Source organism: Athene noctua, chromosome 18, assembly GCF_965140245.1.
Source record: "Athene noctua chromosome 18, bAthNoc1.hap1.1, whole genome shotgun sequence".
Taxonomy (NCBI): domain Eukaryota; kingdom Metazoa; phylum Chordata; class Aves; order Strigiformes; family Strigidae; genus Athene; species Athene noctua.
Genome location: NC_134054.1, coordinates 12,274,612 through 12,301,538, shown reverse-complemented (window position 1 = coordinate 12,301,538; position 26,927 = coordinate 12,274,612). Strand labels below are relative to the sequence as shown.

Below are 26,927 nucleotides of genomic sequence, written 5' to 3'. Positions count from 1 at the left end.
GGCAGTGGAATACAAGTGTTAGTGCTAATTATAATTTCCTCCATCCCCCCCCACCAGTGACACACTGTGCCGACGCACAGTGAAGGTTAATTTCAAGAGTTCTGCAGATGTGTGCAGCAGGATTTCTGCACACATTGAACCTTATGGATTACATTCAGCCTACAGAGGCACAGAAAAAAAAAAAATTATTCGAGGAACTTTTCCGCCAGATCTTCTTGGCAGGGAGCAGTAGAACAGTTTGTTGCAGCTCTTAATAGACATGATGTAATATAATAATGTATTCAACAACAGGTAAGTGGCAGGTCATGAACAATGATACAATCAGATTAGATAATGCTGACCACTTTCATTTAACAGAGCCAACACCCTCAGCTCTGTTATTTGCGGCAGTTCGGGGCTGTTCTATCTCTTTCCAAAACACAACAGGTTATTAATAATGTAGGATTTGGGGGACAGGCAAGAGCTGATATTCTAAAAGGGTTCTTCCAGTCTCAGGGGCCGTTTCCTTTAAGTCACATTGCGCAACACTGCTTCCTGAGGCAGAAAGCGTACTCCATTTTTTCCCCTGTTTTCTGGAGCACATTGCAATCCAACTATCCAGGGAAGGGCACTGTAACACAAGAACATGAAGTCTCCATCTTTCCAGTTGTGCTCTTTGTTCAAGTATGTCTGCAGAATAGCAAAGGTGAGGACACAGAGGGCTGTACTTGGGGCACTGCAGTTAGCTCCTGCAGTCCCGTGTACCTCAGTGCTCCCTGGTCCTGCAGCTCCGTCTGCACACACGGCAAAAACAACGGAGAGAAAAAAAGGTTCTGTGGCTTTAACCAAAGGGGTATGTGAACAGCAGAGAACCCCTTATATTGCCTGGGCAAGTTTTAATCCTGCCGGTTCAAAAGGCTGCAGCTTTGACAATGGGAAGCCTTATGCTGGTGTCAATGGAGTTTGGATCCCATGCCTTGCTATTGTATTTCATGTAAGGAATAGAATAGAATAAAACCGAATTCCAAGTTAACAGCATGAGTGAGCTCTGTTCAACAGATGAGAGCTGATGTGAGTAGGAAGCCTGAGGATCTCTGATTTTTTTATTTTTCCAACTCTAGTAGAAGGTTCCTTAAGATGTAGCTTGACACCAGTTATTAACTTCTAAGGGCTATCCAGGGCAGACAGGAACACTTGCAAGTTTCTTCTGATCTCAACTTTGGGCTACTGACCTCAGCAGGAATTCCACTATAATACTCAGAAGCTGTCTCGTCCCACCTAATAAAATATCCTAAATGCCAATTAAATCACCAAAGCCTTTACATTTTCAAAACTAAAGTAGGGTTTCACGGTGAAAATATCATTTTGCATTACTTCTTTGAGGAAATGGAAGGGAGAAGGAAAAAAAAAATAAAATGAGACATGTAAATAAAACGAATCACATCCATTATGACCTAATTTTTTAGGAAATACCACCCCAAAAAATCTGCTGTCTCAGATTTCTAGACTGATTCCCAAATCAAAGAGGTTAAGTATTAGCTAAAGGTCAAAATCAAACAGTGCATCAGTGCTTTTTTTTTAGGGAAAGCACCAGAAAATTCTGTGACTGACATTAACACATGCAGTCAGATAAACCAGGCAATGAAATCCTGTGCTTCAAGAAGTTAATTTACCAATCCTTAATAGGGTCAAGAATCACTATTTGCTTTTCTGAGCAGCTTTGTATCTGTACCTGTGAATGCAGCTACAGCAGAAGCCCACCTCTCATATGACTGAGTATGATTTTCTCTCTAGTTTGGTAGAGGATATCAGGTAGGTCCCATGACTGGAGCTCCTCAGCCAAGGCCCATGGTCCTACTTGGCATCCTGAGTTTCAGGTTCTTTATCCAAACCAAAACATGCTTCCACATTTGTTGGGCTATATATGTCACCACTTTTTAAAAGCCTGTGAAATTTATTAAATGGTTTCAGAGATCAGAGGCCTGATCCAAATCCTGACTGAAGTTAGCAAAGGGGTTGTCTTTGATTTCTTGTTTTGGATGAGATCTAGCTGTTGGGTTTCTTAGTATCACCCCAGGCAGCATCCATCGTTGCTCTTCAGAACTGGCTTGGCTTGCTGGAATTACAGCAATACTTTCTAAGGAACAAGGGCTTTTTTAAACCTTCATTTTCTTCGGTTCAGAGACTTTGGCAGAATGTTGACTTTCCACATTGTTACTTAACTCCGCTGAGGTCTATAGGAAATTTGGGAATGGGATGCTTCTTTCAGAGTTGACTTTCAACACCTTGTAGAGCAGATGGCTGAACCTCTGTGTATACAGCCTCACGAGCCTCTGTCTCAGCATGGCTGTGTGTGATCTGGAAAGGCAGGTTACCCTGAAACTCAGAAGTTGGTTTTTTTCAGAACTTACACTCAGCATGGTGTTGGCCACTCTTATTTTCAACTGTGATTCTCTTCCCAAGTTCAGTGGTCTAATTTACAGTATGGTGGTGTTTTTTGCAAGTCAGATAATTAAAGTGGAATATCGTGTGTGTGTGTGTGTGTGGACTGTACATTTAAGAATTTTATTTTTACCTCAGTGTGTGAGTTGCATAACTTCAGTTCTGGTCTCTTGAAGCTGTCCCACAGCTTATTCCTCATCACCTGAGTGAATTTCTGGACACAGCAATTAGTATTTTAAGAAAAATGAAGATAGACAGAATTTCCTCTTAAACCTTGTCTCTTCTCCAGCATCTTTAAAACATCATTAGACAAGTTACTCATTTCTCTAAAGATGGGAACATTCATCCTGAATCAGAATTGAGTTTCATTTGTGCCAGTGCCTACTCTTTAATGGTGATCCACATCAAGTACTTAATGGGGTAAACTTTACTCATCATTTATGACTCCATATACAAAGTTTCTCCTCTCCACTCCATCCAAAACCATGGGTAACAGACAGATTCAGTGCTTAATTTTTAAGATTCTTTTCAATATTTGAGCCAATGCTAACTGTGACACCCTGATGAGTCATTGCCTGTACCTATATCCCATTCTTTTAGATTAATCTATCACCTCTATATCAGCGTTTCTCGGATCTAAACCTCCTCTTTTGCATGTCTTCTTACTGTCCTGCTGCTTACAGTTGTCTTTTGGCCATATTCTGAGTTCTCAGATGTTGTTGAGTGAAGACAGTTTTTTTTCTTGCTGTGCTCTGGCTTTCCACACTGTGTATGTGGCATTCATTGCAACAGGCACTGAAAATGGCTTTTGCAATCCACCTCATGCATTTTAAAAAGATACTTTTCATGACAGTGAAAACCTTAAATCTTGACCTTGTTTTATTCTTTCATTGATTTGTGTTGACTACCAATAATATATTTAATGTAATTTCCTAAATATTTTCTTCTTTATTTTGGGACCCATGTTTCAACCACTATGTGTCAAATCTACAGTTGCCAAACTGGTTTGTCAGTAAATCCCAATTACGCCTTCCATGGGCTCCCCAAGGAATGGACCCTTCAATCATAGGCAAGCAGTTTCTCCAGCTCCTGAAGGCCTTGAGAGGAATCTCCAACCAGGCACGTGGGATAAGGACAACGTAAGAGCTAAGGCATTGGGTTTAAATCTAAGAAAAACATTCATGCATATGTTTAACTATAAGCACATAATAAGAATGAACATAAGCCTGCTTCAAAATCTTCCAGAGACTGGAGCTGGAGAGGTAAAATACTTGTTGAAGGCTAACAACAAACCACTGGAAGAATGCAACAAACTGTTTTTTCGGTCCCATCATAGCAAATTTATTCAATCAGCAAATCCCTCCGCTGTCTCAGAGAAAGTTAATACATTCTTTTGGTTCAAAATATCAAACTGTTTCCAAAAATGGCAGTGCTTGTTTTTAAAATATATATATAAGTTGTCTTTAATTTTTTTTTTTTAAAAAAAAAGTGAATTTAGGGTTTTTTTAGTAGGATTTTTGTCTGCCAGTGATTTGCATAGAGACTGGCCATGCCTCCCTCACTGCCCATGATCTGTGCCTCTATGGTTGCCCTTTGTGTGGAAATTTTCACTCGGCAGCACTACTGACCGAATGAGCTACTTATAGGAGGTTCAGCTCATTTCAAGATGTTTGTCCTGAACCTGTTCAGTCAGCCGTGTTTTTCCTGTTTTACTTCTCAAAGGCAAACACTGTGTACAAGAGAGCAGATCTTATCAAGGCGATGTTAACAAAAATACATCAAATAAAAATCTGTTACATTACAAATGTCAACACTCACGAAAAAAGATATCTAAACTACAGCAGAGTTGATTTTATTGCCAAAGCAATTCCCAAAGATTGTTTTGAGAAACAACTTTTCTGTTTTTCCTTATAGGTGCTATGGACCTGTGAAACAAATGTCTCTCTCATTTATTACACATTAACTTTACAGGGGTGCCGTCATCAGAGACAGCAGCATGACTAAACGGAATTTCACTCTCTGCTTTGAAATTTCTTTCACTGTCCCCCAATCCACTCTGAATTAGTTAGGACTTAGATAAATGATTGGTCGAGAAAATTAAATTCAGAGGTGATGTAGCCCCTAAGTGGGAGATGTTTTACCCTATATTTTTCCCGGTGTTGTTTTTGCGCCTGTTTTCACTGAGTAAAACAGTGTAAAAGCATCGCTTTCTCCTGCCACAGAGCCAGAGTCACTCAGAAGTCACACAAATCCGTAGGTGATTAATTAAACCTCAAAACGCTATCAAGGACTGACAAGCTCCAAATCACATGAGCTTGGACTGGTGGCATTCTTCCTCAGGAACATTTTGTATAGTGCTAAGCTGTATTCACTTCATAATGAAAAGATCTTGAGGGGCTGAAGTCTGTGAAAAACATAACGTGGTGTTTCCCACAGAAAAAGCAAGCCACGCCACTTGGGTGTCTTAGTCTGGGAGCAACTGCAATGCTGATTATGCTCAGGAGAGAAAGTACAGATTAAGGAGACTAAAAAGTAACCTAAAAGGTTCTGGAAGGAAGCCAGAAGTACTGGAACAAAGGGACAGCAATCTGAAAACAATAATGTCACAAAACATCCCACGGAAAGAAGCATGGATGACTCTCCAGTCCATATGAATGCTAGCTAGATGAAGTTATCTCCCAGCTACTGCCAGCACAAACATCATTTATGAAGCCTGACAGCTGCACAGCAATCAGGAGAGGAGCTTGTGTTTACTTGTGTTTAAAGGCAGAAGCGGTGAGTGGGTTCCAGAAACGTTATGACGCGTGTTGATAATTATGATATTATGCCATTGATTTGGTCTTCGGGTGTTTTTCAAATCAAGATTTGAGATCTCTTTGTTCTCCTGTGTAAAACTCAGCTTTGAGGTCATTCTTCGCCTTACACACCCTTGGCTGTTTATGAACATCCTCACAAAACTCAAAACCCATTTCCCATTGAGGAAGACAAGAAACAGGTTGTGTCATTGTCTGGCTCAATTGTTCTGCATAACTGCATAATAATTCCAAAGAGAGGAATACTTACTAGCTTGAAGTGTTATTGTTGTAAAAGCCTCATATCAACAATGAAAGGATATGCAAGGTACCAGGCATATGATTGAGGAGAATCTGCTTTTCATATTAAAGGAAAATGAATGAGAACGGCATTCATCTGTATGAAAGGAAAATTGGTAGAAGGTTCAGTGGGGTACCCACCTACAATGAATGTTAAGGGCCATTTCTGCTCTCTTGGCACCGAAATAGAAGGCTCTAGACCCCTACGTGTGACAGAGATCCCCTCCTGACATCCCAAAGGATGCCAAGCCAAACCTTTTAAGCTTTTGGCTTCAGGCTGGAGGAGCAGACTTTGGCACCCTAACCTGACATTTCCTTAAAGCTGCAGGAAACATATTCCCCTGTCCTGGTCTTATGCATTGGTGCTCCTAGCTGTGGCTGCATTTTATTAGTTTAGACAGCACTCAGAATAAAAGGATTGTTATTGCAGAAGTTGGAAAAATGTCAGCAGAAGGGATGAAATATTGCCCCATGCCCTTGCCATACTGAACAGGGAATCTTTTCTTCAGTGTTGGTTTAGGACTTAATCCTGCAAGGTCTTGTCTGTCAGCAAATACAATCGGGTTTAAGAGCATGAATAACCATCCTAGAAATCGCTGGAAACTATTTTGTTAGTGTAAAATTAAGCAAGTGCGGAAGTTCTTCAATAGACTTGGACCAGAGCACTCAGCACCCTGCAGAAATGAGCCTTTAGTTCTTAGAACCATTTATTGTGTCCAGAACAGCCATTCATTAGGGCTTTGTGCAGAGAGGTTGAATTTCACTCACTTGGAAGATATTCTTTCTAACCCCCTGAGACACATAGACTCTTTGGTTGATTTGGAAAACAAAATGATTAATGGCATTTTACAAGTTTTTCCACTAAACAGATTTCAGTTGAAGTCTGTCACAAGCTAAAGAATTTGCAGGAATACTGTCAATCTGATGACATAGTGGCAATAAATCCTATTGTACTGGATTACATTTTTACCCATTAAAATGCTTTGACCTATTGTCATCCAAGTAGAACCACATTCCACTGGCTGTTCAAAAGGTTCTGATTTCACTCTTGATTGTTACCAGGGAAACTGCACCTCAATCCAAAACTCTGTCGCACCAATCATTTAACTCAATTTAACAGACTCATGTAGATAAAGCAGAGCACTAATTGCTTATTCCCATTGAAAAGGTCCAAATCAAATCTTTCTGAGACCTGAATAACAGAAACTTATAGAAGTTGTTTGAGGATTGCTTGGTTTTTTGCATGAGGCACCAATTGCCTCATTTCTTCGGGGAATAGCTAGCTGTGGTGACAAAATACCATGAAAAGATTAATATTCTTAGTCTATCCAAAGCAAGACTACACTAGAAATCTCACCACAGGCCACTACTGGAAAGACTTCTCACTCAGTTTTGGAAAACTAAAAAGATTTTCATTAGCAGTCAGAACAGCTGGTTAAGGCTTGTGAGTGGAAATAGAAATATTTGAATTTTCCCATTGAGATTTCTGGTGGAAAGTGGGCTGTGTTTTATGGCATCTACTTTTATATGTATTAAGTGAATATCATCTCAGTTCAGATTTGTCTTAATTTGAGTTATCTTTGAGTGGGAGAATGCCAGTTAGGAAATGTGCATGTTCTCCTGTAGGCTGCTAAGTGTCAGCATTATCTTGGACAGCAAAATGGGCCAGAAATCAGGTCAGTAAAGTTAGCTCAGGCCTGATCACTGCCAGGGGTGCAGGCTTGCACGGAAACGACGAGGTGATGCTGGTACCGCAACACAGAATCAATGCCCTGATGTTGATGTACAGAAAATTAGGTGCCAATCTGAAAAGAGTTTGAGAAAGGACATTTTAAAAAGAACCAGAGATCTTTTGTGTTCAAAGTTGCCTCAGGAATGGAGATATCTTTAGTTCCTATATAGGAAAAATTTCCAGCTAGTTTTATCCAGGTGAGTCCTCATTGCACAATGCCTAGTGAATCCCTGTCTTGGTTTGCCTTTGGGGTGCAGGAAAACTTGTCTGAAAATCGGTTGTTCACTGAAATTGCCTCTATTCAGTTTGTTTCCCAGACTGTTGATTTTTATCAAATGTCAATTCTTAAACCTTCTCAGGCGAGTATTGACCTACTATCCTCTACCATGCTGACAGCAAAGAGAAACCAAAAATTCAATGCTTCCTCAGCTGAATCTTTCCACAGGAAATTAAGGGCTGAAACACTCTCCGCTCTTCCAATTCTCCAATCCAGCATGTCACCACAAATAATATTTGAGTAGTTGAAGCATATTCTCCCCTGTCTGCACTCTCAAAACACAAATTTAACTGCTTTAAAAAGAGGAACCAGTGCTACTATCATGACTGCAAACTACAAAAAAATGAACGGTTCCTTGTGAAAAGCAGCTCAATGGCTTCTTGGGTTACAGCATTGCTTCCTGCCAAATGGGATGGACAGCCAGTCTGCTTTTACAATATAAGATGAAAAGATGAAGAATCAAAACAAGCTCTTATCCTGATTCAAAAATCAAACAGAAATCTGAAGTTGTTTTTCTGTTTTGTTTATTTGGCTTGTTTGTATTTATCACATGGCATTTTAATTGCACAGTAGGCTATTAGAAATGGATGTTCTGTCACTAAACATTCTCACCAAAAGCTCACGGTGGGAATATTGGGGCAAGAAAGGTAACTAACAAAAGAAAGAAGGGCAAGGCATCAGTCGATCTAGAGAATCTTACATGGGAGAAGACTGTGCAAGGCAAATTAGCAGTGTCCTCTTGAAATGCAGAAACTTTCTCAGCATGGAGTGTTTTCCAACCGCTGTTTCCAACAACTATTCAGAACCTCTCCTGGCAGAAAGGTTTCTCGCATTGCAACCTTTTTGTCTGGTAACACTTCCTTTGCAAGAGTTTGTTTCTTTAGAAACAGTTTCCTGAACAAATGACTGATACATTAGTCCCTGCTCTTTCCACCTCCAGAATGATAGATACACCAATCTTGGTAAGAACCTGACTTGTATTTCTGACATTTCTTCCCTTCTGTTGCAGTACTGAGTTGTTACAGCCGCACTAATGAAGCCCATCTAAAATATTGATTGCCTGGACATTGCCTGAATTTAGCAAGTTTGCAGCTGGTTAACTCTGATTGATCAACTGACATTTGCTAAGCAGTGCTAAACCGTTTATCAACATGTAGTATAATCTTGCATTTGACAGTACGTAGATCAGATGTCTGATCCCTAGGGAGCTGGGCTGACTTAGTAGCACCAATTGTGTTACATCAGTACATTCACAGTCTTTCAAAAGCAGGAATGAAACAAGTGCATCAGCATGTTTGCCCTCATTTCAAAAATACCCGTCAGACTTGTAGAATGTGTCACACAGATGCCACAAGCCTGGAGAGGAGAGGAGAGGAGAGGAGAGGAGAGGAGAGGAGAGGAGAGGAGAGGAGAGAAGAGAAGAGAAGAGAAGAGAAGAGAAGAGAAGAGAAGAGAAGAGAAGAGAGAAGAGAAGAGAAGAGAAGAGAAGAGAAGAGAAGAGAAGAGAAGAGAAGAGAAGAGAAGAGAAGAGAAGAGAAGAGAAGAGAAGAGAAGAGAAGAGAAGAGAAGAGAAGAGAAGAGAAGAGAAGAGAAGAGCTACAAGAAGGTGCAAAAGTTTTGTGAGGCTAGTTAGTGAAGTCTTTGTAGATCATGAAAGCTAAAGAATTTTCCTCTTTTCTGTCTTTCAGTGACTAATTTCTGTTACTGTAACTAGCAGTAGGAATGTTTCTCCCCACCAAAACTGAAGCATTTGCTTCCTCTTCTCCATCTCCTACCATCTCTTGACAAAGCACTTCCTTCGCCATTCTGGCTCTGGCAGGAAAGCTTATAATAATGCTCCAGAAAAAGACTATCTATAAAAGAATTTCTTTTGTGTATTAAAAGCTTATAGTCTCACTCTGTATCACCATCCCCAAGGGGAATTAGTCAGGGTTAATAAGAAACATCAGCTCAGAGTTCCCAGGAGACAACACTACCAGAAGAAAGGAAAGAGCTGTAACACAAGGACATCGCAAACTTTTGAATGGGAAGGGTCATACGGACAGACCACCCCTCTCTCATCTGGATCGCCTCTGTCTGCTTCCCAGGATCACAGCCATGGGGAGAGAGCTTCAATCCGAAACTACGGCCCGGGCGCAAGTATCTGAGGAAGTTTAACAAGGAAGATGCAGAAGCCAGTATTATGTAACCAAAGCCCTGGCAAGGGCATTGCAACCCATGCAGCGAGCAACATGACGGTTGTATTGTCTTTCTCTGCCATCTTTCAACGTGTTCTGTTGGGTTAGTATTACTAGACAGGTTATCTGCAGCAGGCACACCTTGGCAGGAGGAGTGAAAGCCCTAAATATATAGAGAGGAAAGGAAAACCTGTCCTTCAGTTTGCCTTCTATATGACCTTCCCCAGAGCCTCAACCTACTTAGAAAGATAGTTTACTCCAGTTTACAATGTTTGATCAGGATTTAGAAATATAGAAATAGGGGTAGGTCTAAGGTGGATAAACATAATTCTTCCTTTTTGACCTTTGTTTGAAGATTTTCATAGCATACTAGGGGTCAGAATCTCTCAGCAGATTCCTTACATGTAGACATTTGTGCACAAGTCACATTCACACAGGCCCTCATGCACAGACACTCAGATTAACAAAATTGTGTCCCTTCTTGTCTTTCAGGCCTCCACAGCTAGGCCCCCTCTACTACAATCATTCCAACAAACTGGTTGCCCAGACCAGACTCATACAGCAAGCTCTGGGGCAGAATGATTCTTCTGACTCACACTTATTTCAGCCAACATTTCTCACAGTCTGTAACCTTCAATTTCCTCTGGTATGAGCTGAAAGTGCCTCTGCTGGTCTGCCCTCCTAACTCAAGAATTCACACGGGCAGTTTTGCTGCACCTTAGCTTTGTTCCTTCTCTGGTAATGACAAGTTGGGTAAACCCCACCAGAAATGGACAGACGGGAATGGAGGAATGTAGGAAGTGCCAAACTGGATCAGACCCACAGTCTGTCTAGTCTTGTATCCTGTCTCCACCAGTGGCTAATACCAAATGCTCCAGGAGAAGGTGTAAGAGCCCTGCAATAGGCAGCTTTGGAAGAATTTCCCTCCTCTAACAAGTTCTTAGCCTGATCTTCAGTAATTAGAGGCTGGCTTCAGCCCTGAAATTACACAGCTTAGTATCCTTCCCAAACATGTATTCATACAGTCACTAAGGCTCTGCCTCTTTTTAATATTCAAATGAACACAAACTCTCCTTCTGAATTTCAGAGAGAGAAACTTGTGTTTCCAAACAACAACTGACAAGCTGCCAGGTTACATGCAAAACACACTTCCAGTTGAACAAGATAAACAGTTTATTCCCATACAGGTTGTTTAGTTAGTTAGTTTAAAACTCTCTAAGGTAACAGGATTTCTGTTTACATGTACACACACAGAGACAAGCACAATTAAGGAAATGAGAAATGGGCTTTACCTTAATGTCTGCTGAGATCTGAAAGAATCTCTGCTTCACTCCCTCCTTTCTTTTCCTCTGTCTCTCTCCCTCTCTCTTGTATGGCTGGACTGACAGGTTGGCAGAGCTGAGAACGACAGGTTGGGTTTGTTTTTTTAGGCACAACTCCTCCCCCTCTCAAAGAGAGAAAAAAATGCAAGACTGTTTGGGAAAAGTTCGCAGAAAATCCCATCCTTTCAGCACGTTAGAACTGACGAGAAATATACTACATTTGGGAGCCCAGCAGTTTTAATTTTTTTTTTTTTTCTCAAAAAGGCTCAAGGTCTACTTTGCAATAAGTATGAAGCAAGGAGGGGATTTACAGCAAACCTTTCCCATTTCTCTAATAACTGATCCAACAGATAATCATAGCCCCTTTAAGGCAGCCTTGACAAGAGGATTTTTGTAAAAGTGGAAAGGGCTTTTTGCATGCAGCACAAATATCTTTGGGCCTTGGATTTTATCCTTGCATCCCACCACTATGTATACTAAAAGTCACCAGTAGATGTCCGAACTCCTCATTTTTCCCCCAGAACCCTCTGCTGCTGCTGACCTGCCTGCATTCACAGCAGAAAGCAGGTTATTTTAAACTGTTCTACTCCATCCTCTGACTTGGTTGCATAGAGACCAGCTCGCCTTCTGTCACCTGAAATGTGATAGTAATCCCAGAGAGCTACGAGGGATCTTTAGCAGGCCACACAGGCCACAGAAATGAGGTCAGTGTAAAAAGAGGCGTATGCAGTACGGAGCAACACTCTCAGTTGTGTGCTTCCACAGGCTTTCCCCCCTTAGACAAAATACTTTTCTGGAAACTCCTGCTACTGCAAAGTATTTAACTCAGCCCGTTCGAGAGTGTTGCACACAAGATGCAGTGATCTTACCCTGAGCCTATCTATAGGATCTTCAGCTTAGGACCGTGTCAGATGAACTCTGCCTGCTCCTACTTCTGTGCTCCACTGCTGCTTGTGTCTGTGCCCAGCTGCCTTCTGCCCAGCTTTGCTTCTGGGCGCTCCTGGGCAGAAATAGTTGTTAATAAATGCCAAGAAAGAAGAGCCGAGAGGTTGGTGTCTGGTGATGAAATAGCTTCTACACTCCCACTTTCCTGCAATCTATCAAAAGAACTGAGAGGCAAGTCTCTTCTGTGCTCTAATATTTTTCCTAAGATGGCAGTTTGGGCACAAATCTGCAATCTGTTCTCTGCAGAGTCGTTGTCTCTTCTTTACCCTGAGGTTTCAAGCAAACATAGTAGACTAATGACAGTCATCTGCATAAATTTGCATCACAAACTCCTTGAATAGAATCCGTATCTCCTCGGGGTCCGATTTTCAGTGGGTTTAGAGCAATGAAGTTTCAGAGACTTCGTTTACCTGTGGCACTAGGGCTGGCATTACCCTACTCAGTGATAAGCAACAGCTCCACAAAGCTGTACGTGTTCCAAAACTTTTGGAAAATAAAACCAGCCATTTTAACATTATGGTGAGCTAGATTAGAGGTGAATTCAATGGGCCTCGCACAAAGTCAGTGTGACATCATATACAGGAATGTCCACTGACACCTCTTGCTAGCTCAGATTTTTCTCTTATACCAGGGGAGAGCCAAGTCCTGTTCCAGGACCCACTTCCATTCCTCCTTAGTCTCTGGCAAAATGCATTTTCTTTCTGTCTCTTCTATCAGGCAACTCTTCTCAATCGTGTTCAGCTCCCTACTTAAGATTTCCAGAGAGATAACAGAAATGCTCAGAAATCTTTCCTACCATGTTCACTGAATCCAGACAAAACTGGCCAAGGCCAGCCCCAAAGTTCAGTGGTAATGAATCATGGCTGAATGCACCAGTGCCTGCTGAGTGCCTCTATGAAGTGAGAAACTGTTCTGAAGGTTACAGCATGGTAACGGTCTTCATGTTTCTGCCTTAATTTCTAATACAGATGGGATGGGGATAAGAATGTATTAGCATTAAGTGCGTGCCAGTATCAAAGGTAGATTTACTAGCAGAGAGATCCAGCTGCAGCTTGCTTTGGCACTGATTTATAACACTCTTCTCAGTCCTCCCTCCTCAGCATTATGAGGCTGAAGCTCTAGATCCTTCTAAAGATTTGCAACTTGCAGAATCCTTAAGGAGGCAGGGTAGATCCATGGGGGTTTATTCTCTCTGCTGACTCCTGTTACCTGCCCCGATACCAAAGAGCCAGGAACTAAATCACCCAGCACAACACTGCTGCTTTACCTCTGGCATACTCACCCCTCCCTGGGCTGGCCGGCCTGTGGGCTCCTGGAGGGGAGAGAAGCTGAGCAGCATGGCAGCAAGGGACAGTGTGCCAGTCTCCAGCTAGAACTTTCTGCTCAGCCCCAGCCCAACCCTCTGATGCAAGCCTGGAGCGGGATGTGTTTGTGTGTGTAGGCTGTGTCCACCCCAGGAGCTCAGGGGCTGCACAAGCCAAGAGCTGGCCCATAGTTCTTAGCAAATAGAGTTGCTATAAGAGCTTAAAATCAGTCAATAAATGCACTTCAATTAAGTACTACAGTGAGGTCAGATTTCTTGTTTTTCCTGTTTAACTAGCAAGTTTCAAGACAGTCTAATAACGAACCCTCAGAGTACAGCTTATTACAGCATCTGAAAAGTTGCAAAATTGCGTACAACTTCGGTTTATTATACTCAATTAGTTACACTCCCTTAAAAAAAAAAAAAAAGAGAGACAAAGGAACATGTCTCATAATGTAGGAACTTAATCCCAAATGTCTTGATGCCAATGACAAGATTCCCATGGCTTTCAATTGACTGTGGGTCAATACAACTATAATAATACAAACCTGGAATATTTTCCCTTATTGCTACTGATGTTAGACTAGTGTTTCCACTGATTTGCAGTTGGATTCTGTACCTCCTGCTCCCCTCTCCTGCTTTGAAAACATCCGCCTCAATGCTACAAACAGTCCTTGGTCTTTGCAAGCTTCTCGGGTGGATAAAGCTGAGCAGATACCAGCCACACTGGTGCCGTCTGTGTATTGCAAAGGGGAAAAGGGAAAAAAAACAACAGCATTTCAATTCCCACCTGTTAGCCTTTAGGAGCCTGGATCACTCAAGCAGCCTTGCAATGGTCCACATCCATTACCTCAACCCTCAGCAACAACGTGCACAATCCAGGCTGCCTTTTTTTGAACTGTCTCGAGTCTGTTGCTCTAAATTTCCACTCATTTCACAGTTCAAATGTTCTTTTACTACCTGTAAACTGCAGGTGGTTAAAGTTTGATAGGGAGGTGAGAAGCTCCCTGCAGAGAAGAGGAGCAAATGGGACAAAGAACGGTATCTTCAGTGCTTACAGATTGGTGGTCCCATGAAAATCAGCACAAAACTTGTTAATTTAGAGGACACAGATAAATTATGGGGATGCCATCGACCCTCTGGCACCTCTGAGAGGATGTTCAGACTACAGGGAGCTACAGAAGAGTTCTAGCCCTTTTCCATGTGCTATTGCACAGGGAGAATATTTCAGTCTGGGGACTGAATAATTCACCAAGAAATCAGCTGGCCAGTGTGGAAATAATTTTAAATGAACTGAGCCCTTAGGTATTACATTAACTGGATCTCTAGGGAAGGATGTGGATTATTGCAGCTGAATAGAGCCCTTATTTATCAGATGGAAAAGGTTAATGTCATTTCCTTTCCTTTCCTCCATGGTTTTTCTTACCACATCACCATTTATGGATAGCATGAGGTGCAGACAGTGTAAGAACACGTGCTTGATTGTTTAAATGACCAGAGCTGTTACTTTAATGGCAGAGGGGGGGGGTGTGGGGGTAAGAAATTAAGATTTCTTCTGGTTTCCTGGAGGGAATTACAGGGCTAGGAAACATAAAACACTGAAGAAAGGAAATGGGCTTGTGGAGCACCTGGTCTTTGATTTGACATCCAAGACTACCTAACTGGATGAGGGAATTTTTGCATTCTCATCTACTGTGTGTGCATAATAAGAACCAGGATCAAACTAATCTAATATCCTTACTTCATACTATATAAAGAAAGAGTCCATTAAGAAAGGTCATTTTTTTTTTACTCCTTAATGAAGTTTAAATACAGTTAAATTAAGTTCTACTAATAAAGAGTCTATACTTTTTTCTAATTTGCCTCTGGAGCCTCAATAGCTGTTGACCTAAAGATAAATATCAGAGCAGTTCAGCTATCTATTATACGCTTTACTAATGATGTCAACAAGGCAATCCTAATACCAGCTGTGGAGACAATTTCCATGGCAATAAGACTGAGAGCAGAGAAAGCTTAGATTAAGAGAAAAAAACTCTTTTTGTGGTAGAAGACTCAAGAGACCTCAGTTTATTTCCCTGTCTCTAGCTCAGTATATCCTTAGGTGAATCACCTAGGGATATCTTCCTAGTGCAGTGACAAAGATGGACCTGAAACACACTGTCTGTTGTCAAAGTTCAAGACAAGGATAATCACTTCTGACCAACTGGGAATTCAAGGATGTAAGGACCAGTCTCCCTCCATGAGTCAATGAAGAAAGACAAGTACGGCATTTGTGTCAGGCTTCTGAGACAGCTCTTCCTTCTTCTCAGTGTCTAGAGGTATTTGGATCACGCAGCAGAGGTGTCATGCATATTTCTCCTTGCCATGCCATAGATAATAGATGGTTTGAGTTCCTCACCACCCTCTTGTTTCCAGAGCCATCAGTAGAATTTAACTCCATGCTAGGCCCCATAAGAAGACATCTGAATGCAGCTGCTGGTCTGTCTGACTACACACAACTACAAGCTGTGAAATTGCCTCCCAGCTTCGAGGTCCAGCTGCTTCCCTTCCCCTGAATTCAACTCCATGTTGGAGCCAAACTCCAGCATGCACCTTTCCTCTCTCCACATCCCACTGTCAACGGAAAGAAATCCAGACCAAAGGGATGGTGAGGGTCAGGACCTCTGTGTATACGATGGATGATTCTGAGGTAACCTTTTGGGCTCCAGATTCCTATCTGTGAAACCGAGTCCGTAGCATTACCTTACCTTGCAAAGGTGTCTTGAGGACAAAAAATTAATATCTGGGGGCACTGCAGCGGGGATAGCTAATTCCAGCTCTGAATGAAATGAGGAGAAAGGTGCCCATTGACTTATATGGGATTTAGAATGAGCCCTTATTCATTTTACATTAGGCACCGAACAGCCATTTGAGGATAGCAGCGAATAACTATTAATACTTGTGCAGTTAAACAATCAGCATCTAAGTTATAATGGAGTAAATTAATGTATGTATCTAAGGCAACCACGATGTGACTCCTGAGTTGGCTTCATGAAGTGAGTATTTGCAGAACATGAAAAGAAGCACGTGTAAAAGCTGAGTGCATCTGTTCTGATTTTTTTTTTTTTTTTTTTTTTTTCTCCCCCCATACAGGAACAACTTTCCTGGACAACCAAGCAGCAAGATATTACAACAAATAGTCTTTCACATAAAGCCAATCTTGACTTTGCTATAATTGCTATGTAAATATAATCCCACTCATCAATTAAATGCTACTCTCCTGGGCTGGAACATTATACATGTTCATTGAGATGGAATCCCTGTCAATTCAGTTTGCGAACTCAGTATTCATGTGCATTAGCCTTGGAAAAGAGAATGTGATTGCTTGAATAAATTCAGCCACCACCTCCTGCATCCCTGTATCAGTTGACACGCGTCAGTCTGACTGTAATATGGGTCCAGAAATATGTTGCCATGGAAATCCTAAATATTCAGTTCTTGGATAAATAGAAAAAAGATACTTGATAAATACAAATAGCCCAGCCCTTGCCAACTGCATCGCTAACCCCTTAGTCTTAAGAAGTTGCTGAGAATCAGGAAGCCATTTTTTTCCAAAGTACTTGAAAAAGTCTTAATTTTCACTAATATTTGTACTTCCAGGTCCCAGATTCCTTAGTGAGCCGGGAAATCTCTCCCAGAACTTCTCATCGCATAAGTACAGTCTCTCCAGTGCGGTTACATTATGTTTGAGCTGTCTGGATCCAGCCAGTCCCACAGGCCAGAGGGTAATTGTTAATGGTCTCTGACCGCGTGGGTATTGCTACGCAGCAGTAGCCCTTGCACTCAGGATGACCTGCGCTTTCCGTCCCCGTACACCACCCACATGGGGCCAGCCAGTGTCTGACCCCTTGTTTTATGGTTATTGTTCTGTGTGACTGAACATTCTTAATAATTCAGCACGGTTCTATAGCTTTGCTGTTTCCTAAGCATGGTTGCAAATTTTACAACCCAAAATACAACCCATAAATAGATTTCCCTCTCGGGCAGAATCCAGCAGCTGTTTAACAACATACAACATCCCCTTGCAGCAGTTTAGCACAAGAAGTAATGTGTGTCATAACTAATTAAGCTGTAGGCAGTTCAGGCTGGAGACCAGTTCTGTGTTGGTAAAGCAACAAAACAGACCATTATGGGTCTGGGGGCATTAAGTAGTACTGTAATATTTTAAATCTCAGAAATTGCTAATAGGGAGGAGAAATGCAGTTCCATGGAGCATAGGAGATGTTGTCCAAGATGTTGAGGTGCTGGAGCATGTTTGAAGAAGAGCAACGAGGCGGGTGAAGAGTCTAAAGAACAAATATTATGAGGAGCAGCTGAGGGAACTGGGGGTGTTTAGTCTGGAGAAAAGGAGGCTCAGGGGAGACCTCATCACTCTCTACCTGAAAGGAGGTTGTAGTGAGGTGGGGGTTGGTCTCTTCTTCTAAGTGAAATGCGATAGGATGAGAGGAAACGGCCTCAAAAGGAGTTTTAGATTGGGTTTTAGGAAAATTTCTTCACTGAAAGGATTGACAAGCACAGGAACCGGCAGCCAAGTGGTTGAGTCACCATTCCTGGAGATATTAAAAAGACCTGTAGCTGCAGCACTTAGGGACACGGTTTAGCGATGGACTTGGCAGCGTTGGGTTTACGCTTGGACTCGATCATCTTCAAGATCTTTTCCAACCTAAAAGACTCTCCGATTCTACAGTAAAGCAAGCTTGGGGGCAGGAAGATTGTTTGGAACAACTTTTCTTCCAGCAAGTGCTGCAGAAACACTTTGCCAACCTCCTCCTTTTTTTTTTTTTTTTTTTTTTGCAAAACGCCCGGAGAACCCGCGGAGCGGCGGGCGGGGGGGCGGGCGCTATCCCTTCAGCACCACGGCCGGCGGCCGCAGAGCCCCGGCACCGCGGGGCGGGGGATCCGCCCCCCGCGGAACCAGCGCGGCCTTGGGCCGGATGGATGAGAAACTCCCGGCCTCCTCGAGGGGGTCAGTAACCGCCTCGCAACCCGCTGCGATCTCAAAGCTTCGAGGGGCGAGAGCGGCGATGGGCCGAACCTCGGCCGCGCCTGCGGAGCCGGATTATCTCCTTCTTCTTGCGGTGGAAAGAAAAGAAGAAAACGCCTTTCTCTCGTTTTAGGTTTCTTATGATTTTCTACTGGAAAACAAATTAACCTAAGAGGATTTTCTGAATTTGAGCTAGGAACAAAAGACAAGGTGAAAGCGTCTGAATTTTGAAAACGTGCCAAAGTCGCAAACAAGCCAATCCTTTTTCTGCATGTTGTCTCACTAAGATCTTTTATCAGCACTAAAAGAATATAGAGAAAAGGCTAACGCAAAAGAAAAAAGAAAAAAGCACAAAAAAGATCCCCCAAAAAAGCTATTTTCTGTAGAATACTGATTGTGCTTTCTGCTCTTCTCAAAAAAAAAAATGTTTCTGTGCACAGATTTATGCCAGAAGAAAACTAAGCAACAATGCAATCTGTGGATCTGATCTGGCCATTTAGATAAAATTATAATTTGGATTAATGAAGAGTAGAACTTCATTTGTCTAAGACATACATCTCTGCCATTATCTTGAACATTACTAATTTCATTTTCGGCTGAGATTGCTTCATATTCCACTACTGCCAAATCATCTGCCTACCAGCTAAAGAAGTTTAGTTTATTGTGTGCTTTTTCATTGCTTCAAGTAGGGTCTGGAGGGAGGAAACAGCTGTCTCCAGAACTGAGCAAATACCTGGGAATTTAATAGCCTCCTACGACTCCAAAAATATTTGGTACACTTCTTTTTGGTGAGAATATTTCCATCAAAGACAGAGAAGTTTAAGTTTCTGTTCAAAATCAGGACCTCCATAGTATCCCAGTTTTCTCTGTTAAATATTTAAAACTTATTCATAGCTGGCCAGAAGAAACATTAAAAAGAAATGCTTCTGCTTCTATTGAGAGAGGAAATTTCTAAACACTAGTGGAAAAGTTTACTTAAAGGACTGGATTTCTCTTCCTCCAATAGAGTTTGTCATTTACATTTGGCAACATTCATGCCTTTGTGCTGAACAAAGCAAAGAATTGTGCAGATCAGATTAAGAATATATAAAAATAAAAAAAATATGCATCAAGAAGTGTTGTAAAACAGGAGTAGAAAAATATTCCTGTCAGACAAACCCCTCTTAAATCATGTACACATACACGCTAAACATTGCAGATACAACGATCCAATCTTTGTGCACATTACGAAGCGTAACTGACGCTCTATAATGGACAATACCACAGAGCATGGACTGCACCAGGGTTGTATATTCTGCAGACTGCAGTGGCTTTCAACAGTGTGTGAAATAATCTTATCTGCAGTCACTGCTTTGTAAGTTATTTATTTTGTGTTTCAAAATATAAGAATAATATCGTGCTTTGTTGGTTTAGTGCTGGAAATTGATTCGGGTTATCAAATGAAGTATGGTAAAAGTCTCAGATGCCCTTACTGAATGTTTGCTCCTTATGTTTAGACCAGAAACACTATCTTCTTGACCAGGCGTTATCAGTCACAGTCTGTGTGCTTGGTTCCAACTGCTATAAAAAGTAAAGAGATACACTTCAGATTGCAGAATCTACCCGTCCTTCGCTAGCATCTACTGCTTTTCCTGCTTTCCGCAGCCCCTGAGTTTTCTCAGGTGCTTCATCCTTCGACTCAAATGAGGAATACCACTATATCACCACTTAAAAGATTTTTTTTTTTTTAAGCTCAGAGATCCTACACAGCTCTGAGCACAGTGAGAACTGAATTGCCAGCAGAGGGGGAGAGTTAGAGAGACATTGTGATTTGATCTAACATCCACTGAAGTCAGTGGAAGTATTCTCACTGACCGTGTCAATAAAAAGAAGGAAAAACCTTCCACTAGAGATGTTTGTGTGGTATTTTCTCCAATTTACATTTTGCAGGTCCTACCTGTAACACCAGCTTTCCTTGCTGTTTATAGTAAAGGGTGTTCATGATTTTTTTCTGTGCAATAAAAAAAAAGCTCTGGGAAATGCAAGGCCACATATGGTCTCACAAATAATGATTAAGATGAAAAAAAATCCTTCTTGACCAGAACAAAAAGGCACTGAGCAGCTTTAAGCAGAGAATACCGTATGCCAACCCCTCATGCCCCTAATAAATCTGCATTTGATCATGCACTCTAAGTCCTTAAGCACATTGTAGAAATGGGACAAATCCTCTTTTGGAATTTACTGATTTAAAATAAATGAAAAGCAACATAATTCCATTTATTTTAACATCATTGGATTCTGAAAAAGAAACCCCGATCGCATCATGGGATAGTGTTATTGCTATTTCTATGATTACCGCTGCATTTTTACACTTGACACTGCGCATTGCTGCTAGCCAATTAAGCTTTTTGCTGCCGAGTTATACAGGAGATGAGAAGCATGTCAAGGGCTGGATTGAGGCACAAAAAGCAGTCACTGCTCTGTACTTCTTTCCTCAAGAAAGTCTAATCTATTTATTGTCTGCATAATGCCGCTGAGCCTGGTTGGGGCAGTGGTGCTGGAAAAATGCTATTGTGCTTTCTGTTCTTGTGTCTCTGAAGCATAATAAGGTGGCATCCTACACATCCTATCCTATCCTTTAGTATCACCAGAATGTTTTTGGAACTGGCTCCTAGCATTGCACTAAAAAAAAAAAAAAAAAAAAAAAAAAAACAAACAAAAAAAAAAACCAACAAAGCAACCTAAAAAAAAAGCAAAAAAGACAACCCAAAACCAACCCTAAACCCCCACAACTTAAAACTAAAAACCAACCAACCAACGAACCAAAACCCCTCCAGGGCTCAAAGTCCTGTTGGCCTGGGATTCTGGCCGCTGGCTCTTTCACTCCAGCAGAGCCAAAAGTTAATTCAAACACAAGGAGCTCGTCTGCCTTTAATACAGGCAATACATAGCATTGATCCACTTCTCATCTCCCACCTTCTCCTCTGCAACAGCCCTCAGGTAAGTTCCGTATCCAATTTTCTTTAACCGCTTCAGTTCTGAGGCCGAGTTGAAGCAGCTCTCTTGGCCTCAGGAATTAGCCAGGAGAAAGCAATGAAGATCTCCCCTGGTTCCTTTCTGATGTGTGTTTGCTTTCACCAACAGGCATAGCGTCCTTTAAGTTCCATGAGAATTCCAGTTCTTACTGGTCCATTGGCTCCTTGGCTCTTTGTCAAGCCCTTCATCTTCAAAGCACTCCATCCCCTTTTGATGCCAGCGTCTTTATTTGCATTTCGTAGCACCGAGAACACGCTAGGCAAATACGTTTAAAGTCCAACATATGCTTTGTAGAATTGCCAGATTGGAAAAAAAAAATAAAATAAAAAAAAAAAAATCACTCAGGAAATGGAGAAACCAACGGACCCTTAACAAACATCAAACTCCTGACAAAAAAGAAGGCAAATTCATCCTCAGCTGACCTAGGTCACCTTTGAACAGACACAAGGTTCTTTATCAACTTGCCAATTCTCCCATTCTTTTAGACAACGGGTTTGTGTTTTGTTGTGTTTTCTTTACTTGTTTATCTCTTAATCTTTGAGTAAATTGCAAAACCTGAATTTGGCCATTGTAGAAACAGGTTCAAAGCTGCACAACTGACTTCTCACTTACTTCATAACCAAGGTGTCAGGCTCTTAAAATCCATTCAACTCCTCATTTACTTTTTCTACCTTGACTCAGATTTGCATAGTCACTTGGGCCTGTATTCTGACATCCTTCCAATACATACTAATTTATTCCACCAATACTCCCATTCATGTCGGTATTCTCCAGTGGGAGTAAAGTGACAGAATCTAACTATATGTGTTAGATGTTTTGGAAGTATCTGTTAGCCACATTATCATCCCTACATCATCCCTTGCTTATGGTGCCAATGATCTTTAGGGCTAAATAAACAGCTGGATCTGATCAAAATGCGGAATAGCAGAGTCTTTTCCCTAATCTAATAGGCTTACAAGAATCAGAGATGCGTGAACTACTCCCAAACGGTAATTTCTAGTTTCTTTTCAGGAACTATGGTGTGTCCTCACAGCGCTTAGTGATCATGCCACTTTCACATTTCATACTGTGCCTGCAAACCTTTGCTCACAGATTCCCAAGTATTTACAGACCAAATACTTTGATTGCCAATACGGCTCAAAGATAATGTAAAGGAACTGTTTTACTCTGAGGGCAGTACATACCACGTTGCAAATGCTGCTGTACTATAAATAAAAGTGTAAACAGCGTAGCTGCAGTGCCTATAGAAATCTCCTCTCCAGCAGCACTCGGTAGTTTCGGACAGGCTCGTCCTCACAAGGCAGCACACACAGAGTTACAGAGAGGAGATCACACCTGCGGCTTCTTAAGGAATGTATCGGGGCTGAGACACTGTCTGCTTAAATGGAGATCACACCTGACGTACGGGATTTACTCATGGAGTAAAACGGTATTCTGAGCAGCTGGAAACAGGAACAATTTGCTTCTCCTTTAACTGAAGTGTCTAAAACCCGTTTCTATTGAAATATTTTTTGCTAAAAATGTGTCATATTTATCAAATATGTAATTCTACAAAACAATGAACAGCTACTTTTTGAATGTCTTTAAGCACCGTTTTTTTAACTTCCACTCTTGATATTCACTCGAATTTCCTTTGATGCATTACTTTGGCTAAAGTTCAATTATATAATTTCCACTGAAATTTATGTGACAGCAAATTTAAAAAAAAAAAAAAAAAAAAAAAAGAGCAAGTGAATCCTTCTCTTTACAAACCAGTTTTGAGCCACCACCTAGCATGCACAGATATTTAACATTATTTAAAACAAGTATTCACACCATATTAATATAGTAACCAGAATAATTGTGAGACAAGTGTCCTAGTCATTTCTATACTGCGCTGATGGGTGTCTGCCTCACCAAGAGGCTTCTAGAATTCACAGTTTACCCAAGAGCAGAGAAAAAAAAAAAAATAAGGGTAAAGGATGATTGCGAAACAAATGGTACAGCTGGTTTGTGTGAGCTTAGTGAAAGGACTGATGTAAATTCAGATCTTCACAGGGCAGTCATGCCTCTCCAGTGGAGAAGAGGCAGATCTTTTCAGACTTGAGCAGTACAGAATTAAGAGGAAAATAACAGTTACAAAGATAAGGCTGTTGGTGTGAAGAAAAGAGGGATAGAAAGCAGCGTGTGTACAGCAGCGAGCATGTGAATGTCTGAACAAATTCACCATGCACCCTCCTGTACTCTGCGTATAGATACTTTTTCAGTTTATGTCCAGTTAGGATGAAATTAGCTGCATCTATCTAGCGATTTAATTTTAAAAAAGACACAATTAAACAATGCTTGCTATTGACAGGTTGTTCTGCCCTAACAGAAATGCAGAACACAGAAACGTGCAACTACTTTCCCACCTATAGGTACGGAAACAATACAAAAAGTACTTTACCTTTGCTCATGCCTCCATGAGGAAGTTATTTCAAGGGTCCTTTGTTTCTTGTGTGCCAGCAGCTGTGCAACTGTAAAGAAAAACAGGGGTTGGGTTAATAATAAAGAAAGGTACAAGCCGTAGACTCCAAAGACTCAAGTTAAACATTTACTCCAGTTTGTTCTTGTGAGCAAACTCAGAGGGTCTGCTTTGCTAACTGCTGGCATCTTGAGAAACAGGTAACGGCCAATGTGCTGCTGGCCCAGCTGCTTCCCTGTCTGCAGCTCAGACACACACAGCAGAACCTGAAAATCACCTGTGCACATCGAGGCTAGGATTTAAAAAAACAAAAAGCAGGAAATTCTCCCAGGTAAGAAAGGCCCTTCACAATTCAAATTGTACTTGAAATATTTAACCCATGGAATCGGATTTGTAATTACCCACTGATAATGACACTTTAGAATAAACAGGTTCACGTTTGTACTTACATTTTATTTATTCAGATTTTTATTTTTTTTTCTACAGAAAGCCTTTTGTTTCTGTATTAGCACGAGGTTAAGGTAAAGACTTCCAGTTTGCACAAGAAGTGCAACATCCTTTTCTATCAGATTGACAGAACAGCAGCATTACATGGCCGTTCCTGGAAAAAGGTGAGGGTGGAGCGCAGCCTTCATCCCTACACAGAAGCTCTGCTGCTTTGGGATCTTTCTGAAAGGATACTAGCTACTGCTTTTTGCTTTTCACAACATTATGTTCCGGCTGTTCATTTAGGGACTTGAAGATTAATTTAGGCACTTAATCTAGGCCATCTGAATTTCTAGGTATGGTTCTGTACCATGCAAGGTCAGGAGCAGATCGGAATCCAATCCCCGCGCAGAGACCCTGTCCACGTCTGGACTTTGGATACACAATGAACCTGTAACAGAAAACCAAACCAACAGCAAACCATAGGGACTAAACAGAGGAATGACCTGGTGCAAGGTGCGATGAGGTTTCTCTAGCTCGCGCAGCCAGCCATCAGCAGGAGCCGGTTGAGCTAACTCACAGGACTCTTGGTTTTGCTGAATCAATCTCACCCTATCTTGTGTTTGGATACAAGAAGGCAGGCTCGTTTCTTTTAATGACAGCTCTGTTCTCCAGAACTGCACTCCAGTAGCTGAGGCACTAGGCTATGACTCAGGAGAGATGAGTATAATTCCTAGCTCAACTGCTAAGCTGCTATACAACTCAGGGCAAAATGCCCTTTGTCTGTCTGGTCTATTTAGACCACGGGCTCTTTGAGGTAAGACCAGTCTCTGACTGGATATTTTTACAGCACCTAATACAATGGAAATCCAGTCTCAGTTTGGTAGTTCTGTAATACAAATTAATAACAATAACTAGACTTGACTGCTTGACAAAAAGCAAATAGTTTGGAAAAAGCTGTCTTAAATCTTTCTATCCCACTTCCCCAGACCAAAAAAAATCTACAAATGTTATTTCTTTTGGCAGCTGAAACCTAATCCTACCTTGGTTAGCATAACAGAGAGAACAGGAAGCGCTGTGAAGGAATTTTTCATTCCCTGGGACGTCTTTGATCCCCCTCCCCTCCCTTTTCCTATCAGGTAATTTTCAAATCTTGATGTTTCCAGTTAGTCTACGTATCTTCTTGTTTTGTCTACTTCGGTCAAGCATTATTTAACTTCCATTTCATGGATGAAAAACTGGTCTGCGTTTAGACTTTGCTGTTGTGTAAGCCGGAACCTGAGAACTTCAGAATCCCAGAAGGGAATACAGCTAAAATTCACAGCCCTTGCTGGTGGAAAACCAATCATTACTTTGCCTTAACACAGACAAGGTGCATTCATATATTACATAAATGCTAAACAAATCATTTAATCATTTTCTGTTGCAGCCACCACTTTTTGTCACTTAGAGTTAGTGTCTCAGTTCAACTTTCCAACATATGGAGGACATTTTTTCACCATCATACATCTTGATTTATGCTCATCTAAAATGTGCAAAGCTCAAAACAAATTAATGTCTGTTTAATATTTGGGGTTCTGAAGGAATGTGTTGACCCTTATTTCAGTCCCACATGGAATGCAAGACTGCATCTCATGTGGGCAAGCTTGTGACAATAAAACAAGCAATAATTAAAATATGCATGACCCTCAAAGGGCTTAATTACCACACACTGCTGAGTGCAGCCTCATGCTTATTGCAAAGACAAGTCTGTAGCACTACAAAGCGGGAGATGACAACACACGCAAGATAAAAATGAAAACAAGTTCATCATGGAGTAGATAATACAGCATCCCCTTCGCCTGCAGATGAATGTTCCTGTCACACAAGCTGGAGCTTCAGTTGCATGTGCAAAGCACACCACTTGGAACTAAAGAAGCTGCATATGTACTGTCTTTTTTGCCTCGGCTCTTCCTGCTTTGAACCAATCACCGTTTGCCCTGCCTGATGATTGTAGCACTCTGCATGTCTTTTTAGCCTTGATCTGTTCAGATGGTTCTTCTTTTTCTACTTATCTTCTTTACTTCAGTTGCCACTGGCATCGTCTGCACCTTCAGGTTACCAGTAAAAAGTTCCTTAGAAGCCAACAGGAGTGGGGGCAATAGCCTGCTGTAGAAATTGCTCTGGCTTTTCAAACAGTTCCATGACGGTCTTGCAGCTGCTCCCGGTCAAATACACTCAACAGCGGCATGACGGGGTCAGCTGTAGCAATGACACAGCATCTGTCAGCCATCAGATGGAAGATGTCGTCTCGCATCTACTTCAAGGTAGGCTCAGAAAATATCTGTTCCCTGGGAGGGATTTAGCTCTTGATTAACAAAATACCTTTCAGTCCCACAACTCCATGTATCCCACGCTGTAGTAAGAATACTTAGTCCCATTTTATGGCTGGCAAACTGGGGTGTAGAGACAACAAATTACTTCAAGCTGTATAATTCCACTTCACTCAACAACAACAGGGTCAAGCAAAATACAATCCGTCGGGGAAATTTCAGTTAACCTATTTTTTTACTCACACATACACAAATCTTGGTTTTAGGAGATCCCTATTCTGATAGTCCTGATGGAATAGCAGGACCTGTACCCATAAATCCTTGTACCCAGTCCCATACTACATAAGGCCCCTTTTTTTTTTTTTTTTTTTTTTTTTCCTAGACCGTAATACACCTAACATTTGCTGCTAACTATTGTGCATGCTTCCAATTTTCTGAT

At 41.4% G+C, this 26,927-nt stretch overlaps 1 protein-coding gene across 5 annotated transcripts in view; it reads right to left on the bottom strand.

Annotated features, from left to right (window-relative positions):
• Positions 1-24,851, bottom strand: part of KCNJ16 (potassium inwardly rectifying channel subfamily J member 16) — a 36,503-nt gene extending 11,652 nt beyond the window's left edge. The window contains exons 1-5 of one of the 5 annotated variants that reach the window (XM_074922200.1): positions 24,788-24,851; positions 24,547-24,627; positions 23,733-23,802; positions 11,891-12,021; positions 10,992-11,097 (exon numbers count right to left, since the gene is read on the bottom strand). The gene's annotated coding sequence lies outside the window, so the exon portion shown is untranslated. Of the gene's footprint in view, positions 1-10,991; positions 11,098-11,890; positions 12,022-23,732; positions 23,803-24,546 lie in introns of all 5 variants that reach the window. The other 4 variants (XM_074922198.1, XM_074922197.1, XM_074922199.1 and 1 more) reach the window with 4 other exon arrangements.
• Between the last annotated feature and the right edge of the window lie 2,076 nt (positions 24,852-26,927).